Source organism: Cryptomeria japonica, chromosome 11, assembly GCF_030272615.1.
Source record: "Cryptomeria japonica chromosome 11, Sugi_1.0, whole genome shotgun sequence".
NCBI lineage: Eukaryota > Viridiplantae > Streptophyta > Pinopsida > Cupressales > Cupressaceae > Cryptomeria > Cryptomeria japonica.
In genome coordinates this window covers 204,145,072-204,151,878 of record NC_081415.1, presented here as the reverse complement: position 1 = coordinate 204,151,878, position 6,807 = coordinate 204,145,072, and the positions used below count along the sequence as shown (strand labels likewise).

The window sequence follows — 6,807 nt, the reverse complement described above, 5'->3', positions numbered from 1 at the left end:
ATGAGTTAAATTATTAATTTAGAAAAAGAAATCTAAATAATAGATCAATATATTGTATTAGCTCTAATATTTACCAATTTTAACTTTATTAAATAATTGAAATAAACAATAACTAAAAATAAATAGACAAGCAAAAAAAAACATATCATTATATGAGAATAATTTTCTTATCACTTCTAATTACTTCAAATCATAAAATAAAAAAATCTTTCATTCTATTTCTTAAAACATATAATACTAAATATTGTCACTTCCTAATTTCTCAGAATAGATTAAAAAAGAATTCAATCTATTTTATAAACCAAACTACATTCTATCATTTCCTAATTTCTATAAGATGAATTAAAGGAAACTTTCCTTCTAAACTTTATAATTCTATAAAACAAAATTACATTCTATTATGAAAATTATGGTTTTTTAACTTCTGTTTTTTAAGATAAAATAAAATAATCTTTCCTTAAAAAAATATATTTTATTATTGTAATTATCACTTGTTAATTATTTTATAAAATAAAATAAATTAAATCCTCATACCACTTTTTTTTAAACACATTTTAATATGGAAATAATTTGATTATTTTTGCTAACTATTTTATAAGATAAATAATAAATCTTTATTTTTTTTAAAACAAAAATCACATTTTAATATGGAAATAGTTTATTATTGCTACTAAATATTTAATACATTAATTTAAAAATAAAATATTTTCTTTCATAGAGGAGCAGGCAATATGACAGATTTTGGCCATTGGAAATAATTGTGGTGATCATTTTTCTCTTGATTTGAGTAATTGTCTTGATTATTGCAAATAGGTTGATGATAATAAAGAAATCTGTGTTCTCAATAATGGTCCTTCTAAGTGAAATTGATGGACCATAACTATTGAATTCTCTAGTGCTTCAACTAAATGTTGATGTTATTTATTATGTAAGGTTTTTGGATTAAACTGTGTAAGAACTTTTGCATCATCTTTTCGGATCACACTCAATGAAAGGATGAAAAGAACAATTGAAAGAATTTTTTTTGATGTGTTAATTAACTAAAATAATATTAAGTAAAGTATTATTGGATAATTGATGCTCAATATAAAAGTGACCTTATATCAAACAAACAAATAGCAGTGCATGATTACTGTTGTAAGGCTACAACAAAACCAACTCCTGATCTTGAAGTTAACCTGATCTCTTGAATAGTGGCTCCATCATGTGGCAATATTTGAGCTTGTTACATCCTTCTAGAGGTTGAGATGACGTGGTAAAGACGTGGTCTTTCTTTTACCAAGTATTCCACATAGTTGCCAGTATTATCTAAACTTCAGAATTTTTAGCTTCTAGTAAAAAATTGCCAATAATAATAAATGGATGAAATCGAGAAATAGATTAGTAAGAAAATCTTCATGAGAGATTCAGTGAGACAAATGTTTTAAATAAATGCCTTAACTTGTAGTCCAGGATCTTGTAAGAGAAAACACCACATAAATTTAATTAATTACATTGTTTTCCTTCCAATTTGCAAACAGGCTGTAGTAGTTTGGGATCTTTAGAAATGCCATTTACTTTTTTGAAATAAGCACTGAATAGTTGTTATTCTATTTAGTGGAAGGACTTAATTTGAATGAAGAAAATAGGTAGTAGCTTTGCAATCACATTAAACATCAAAATTTTGAGAGTTGAACCTTTAATACATGTGTTAGGTGAGATTTTACAGTACCATATCACATCTTCTAGTTTGGGATCTTTAGAAATAAGCACTAAATAGTTGTTATTGCATTTAGTGGAAGGACATAATTTGAATGAAGAAAAAATGTAGTAGCTCAAATTTTTGAGAGTTGAACATTTAATGCATGTGTTAGGTGAGATTTTACAGTACCATATTTCATCTTCCAATTGGGATCTTTATAAATGCCAGTTACTTCTCTGAAATAAGCACAAAACAGTTGTCATTGCATTTAGTGGAAGGACATAATTTGAATGACGAAAACAGGGAGTAGCTCAAAATTTTGAGAGTTGAACATTTAATGCAAGTGTTAGGTGAGATTTTACAGTACCATATTTCATCTTCCAATTTGGGATCTTTATAAATACCAATTACTTCTTTGAAATAAGCACTAAATAGTTGTTATTGCATTTAGTGGAAGGACATAATTTGAATGAAGAAAACATGTAGTAGTTCAAAATTTTGAGAGTTGAACATTTAATGCAGGTGTTAGGTGAGATTTTACAATACCATATTTCATCTTCCAATTTGGGATCTTTATAAACGCCAATTACTTCTCTGAAATAAGCACTAAATAGTTGTTATTGCATTTAGTGGAAAGACATAATTTGAATGAAGAAAACGGGGAGTAGCTCAAAATTTTGAGAGTTGAACATTTAATGCATGTGTTGGTGAGATTTTATAGTACCATATTTCATCTTCCAATTTGGGATCTCTATAAACGCCAATTACTTCTATGAAATAAGCACTAAATAATTATTATTGCATTTAGTGGAAGGACATAATCTGAATGAAGAAAACACGTAGTATCTCAAAATTTCGAGAGTTGAACATTTAATGCAGGTGTTAGATGATATTTTACAGTACCATATTTCATCTTTCAATTTGAGATCTTTATAAATGTCAATTACTTCTCTGAAATAAACACGAAATAATTGTTATTGTATTCGGTAGAACGATATAATTTGAATGAAGAAAACAGATGATAACTTTAACATTAAATTTTGCATTTAGTGGAGGACATAATTTGAATGAAGAAAACAAGTAGCTTTGCAATCACAGCAAACACCAAAATTTTGAGAGTTGAACGTTACACTTGGCGGCGGTACATTTTTCAATATGCTTTGTATCGTCAAATTATGCCATTATTTCAAGTGATGCCAAATCTAAGTAATAATCTATATTTCTTGATATCATGTCCTTGATAAGACATCATTTCTACCTAGCTGCACTCTCTTTTTCCTTCCCACTGATGCAATTGAACTATTTCGAGTGCAGGTCGACTGACTTTCTGTACTGAATTTGTGCAAAATGCAGGCGTGATAAATGATGTTTCCGACAGAACTTCCAAAGATAATAAATAGCTTATCGTCTAGTTATATTTGTGTTGTTTATCATGTGTTGAATACGTCCTATAAAGACGTGTCTCTGGAATGCATTCTTCATGTAAATTTTGTTGTATATCAGTCAAATATTATGGCTCCTGAAGGAGAATTTCGTTGTGTTAGTGCTAAGGAGAGTGATGCTCCTCCTGGTTTGCTTGTGGACTTGAAGGAATTCAGGCAATGGTCTTTTTACAGGGCCATATTAGCTGAATTTGTTGCTACTTTGTTGTTTTTGTACGTGACAATTGCCCATGTGATAGGGTATGCCCACAGCAATGTGATAGGGTATGCCCACAGCAATGTCCATAGCCTCTGTGAAGGGGTGGCTAGAATGGGAAATGCATGGGCCTTTGGTGGAATGATATTTTTGCTTGTGTACTGCACTGCAGGGATTTCAGGTAATGCTTAAAGAGTGGTTTTGGGACTTTTCTAGATTGCAATTAATTGTCTATGGCTATTTTGATAAGTGTTTTCGTTTAACATGTTAGATAGAAGATTTGATTCAGTTGTTGGAATTTCTGTGCTCTAGAGAGGTGTTGGGAGAAGTGAGAATTGGATAAGCGATTGGGAATGTCATCTTAAAGTTATCGTCCTTTAAAGTTTTAATGTTGGTTTGTTAGAACTAAAGGCTTTTCTCGAGAATCCTATCTGAATCATGATCAAGAATCCTATCTGTGCTCTAGAGAGGTGTTGGGAGAAGTGAGAATTGGATAAGCGATTGGGAATGTCATCTTAAAGTTATTGTCCTTTAAAGTTTTAATGTTGGTTTGTTAAAACTAAAGGCTTTTCTCGAGAATCCTATCTGAATCATGATCAAGAATCCTATCTGTGCTCTAGAGAGGTGTTGGGAGAAGTGAGAATTGGAAAAGCGATTGGAAATGTCATCTTAAAGTTATCATCCTTTAAAGAGAATCCTATCTGAATCATGATCAAGAATCCTATCTGTATCATTAGAAAATGATGTACACTATGAAAAATCCTTTCATATAAGGAACTTATAAAAAGGACACTGAATGGTCTTTACCATTCCTTCAACTCTAGAAGGTTTGGCCAAAGTGAATGTTAAGTCAATGTCATTTCCACACGATGCTTAATATCTTCCTCTAGTTTTCCTCTATTTTCAATATTGGCATCTTCGTTGCAACTCTAACCTTTCAATATTGGCATCTTTTTTGCAACTCTAACCTTTCAAATTTGGAAGTTAGAAAAGACATCAAAATATTTGCAAATGTTGAACACTGGTTTAAAAGATTGCTTGTGTAGACTCTATTAACTGAAAAAAATTGTCTCATTAAGATTTTTAATTTAAATTATGATTCAATATTTTTTCATTCATATCTATAAATTCTTTGTTTCTGACAAATCTGAAACTAAAGTTTTTGAGCTTTTCAAAGTTTGTGTGGTGTGGACTAGATCTTTCAATTTTAGAATACAACATCTCTCTAAATGACTGGAACAAAATATACTTTTTTTCATTGATATTTGTAAATTCTTTGTTTCTGACTAATTTGAAACTTAAATTTTCTATCTTTTCTAAGTTGTGTGGTGTGAAGCTAGATCTTGGAATTTTAGCTCGAATATATAATTTGCCTTTGCTTTAGAAAATCGAACATTGGTTGATGGAAAAATCGACTGGGCGGTATTTTGAACTGGATTTTAAATTTCTAGAACATTTTGTATTGTATGTAATTGAAACAGAAAACCTAGATAAATATATGTTCATACTATTTATAAATACTAATAACAATAATTTCAATCTCAGTTCTCTCAAATCAGTCCTTGCACTTTTAAAGGTGGTGATAAGTATTTGTGCAGGTGGGCACATAAACCCTGCCGTTACATTTGGGCTGTTACTTGCTAGAAAGTTGTCTATAAACAGAGCAGTGTTATACATGGTGGCACAGTGTGTGGGTGCAGTGTGTGGAGTGGCAATGGTGAAAGCCCTACAAAGCAGTTATTACATTACAGGGGAAGGAGGAGCCAACAAAGTGAAACACGGTTATACTCAGGGAACAGCCTTGATTGCAGGGATAATTGGCACCTTTGTCTTGGTCTACACTGTCTTCTCTGCAACTGATCCTAAACTTGCTGCTCGCAACTCCCATATACCTGTAATCAAATACTCTAAACCACCCTATATTGAACTCTAAAACTTTTGGGCATCTATAAAATATTGTTTTACGCTTTTAGGTCATCATAGATAAACTAATATGTAAGTTGGGTGCAGGTATTGGCTCCCCTTTCAATAGGATTTGCAGTATTCGTAGTTCATTTGGCAACCATTCCAATTACTGGTACAGGCATCAACCCTGCTAGGAGCTTCGGAGCAGCTGTTGTTTATGGTCATAAACAATTATGGGAAGACCATGTAAGATGAAGAATCTTCTATTATCATGATCTTTTTCTTTTGATATATGTTTAGAATATTGTTTGAAATGATGGGTTATTTTGCAGTGGATATTCTGGCTGGGTCCATTCATTGGAGCTGCAGCTGCAGCTGTGTTACACAAGGCAATAGCAGTTTAATGCAAGCAGGACAAGTCTGTGGTTAAGCATAGAAGTTGCTCGTGGATGCATCAATTGAATTATTCTTATTTCATCTTTGTTGGGTACTTCAGATTTTCATTTTCTATTCAGGGACATTATGGTCTTCGTGGTTTTATATGTGCAAATATATAGATGCAAGAATTGCCAACCATAAACTACTGATTCTCTTGATTGCTAGGTGTGTGGTGTTCGTAATATAATCCGAGAACCAGAAATGCTTGATCATGATTGATCTTAGTTATAATATGTCTATTTATTTCTATTTTCAATAGGATGATATATTATTCTATGTATCTTGAGAGAAGCACACACTTATATCATAATAAGTGGTACAAAGGAGAATATCTTCCCTGAGAATATTTTTATAGTGATTTAAAGGTTGTTCATTTTGTCATTATCTTAATTTATTTAAGGTTTGTAAAGAGATCAAACAATATCACTTTTTTAATGTTTTTTTTTTCTTCCACTCCCAAAAGCATCATTCTTATCCAAATTTAGATGTATTCCATTCTACAAGAGTTAAAAAACTTGTGTCATAATTGAAGAAATGAACTAATTTAATAATGATGATATTAGTGGAGATGCTTTCTTATATTAATTAAAACATAAAAATTCTATATTAACCTTTTGCAATAAAAGGTAGTTGATTAGTTGATCAGATTTTTAAGTTTTAAGATTTCACAATATATCATAGATCAATATATTATTGTGTATAAAATTATAATCAATATATTATTAAATTGCATTTAAATTCAAATGTATTAAGCATAAGTTATGATACTAGTGGAAGGTCGGGTGGATTATCTTAAGGATAAGGATTAGTCTAAGAAAGTGAGTCACCTAAGGGAAGATATAGAACCACATAGCCATCTTGAGAATCATGGGTAGTAATAGAAATGAGCCTTCTCCATCTAGATGGCAGAGGAATAATAGCTCTCAAATAAATTCAATTATAGGTTTTAGAGATTTCTACCTAGTTACAAATATACTAAGGACATCCAATGATACTAGAGGAAGGAGAGGGTAGATCATCCCAAGCATAAGGATTATCCTAGGAAGAGGACTTTGTTGAGGGATATCTACATTCAGCTAACCATCTTGAGCATCGTTAATAACAATAAGAATGAATGCTTCCCACCTAGGTGATAGAGGCACGGT

General features: G+C 31.2%; 1 pseudogene; it reads left to right on the top strand.

Annotated features, from left to right (window-relative positions):
* The first annotated feature begins 3,043 nt into the window (after positions 1-3,043).
* LOC131041082 (aquaporin PIP2-5-like) lies at positions 3,044-5,628 on the top strand (annotated as a pseudogene).
* Positions 5,629-6,807: the final 1,179 nt, after the last annotated feature.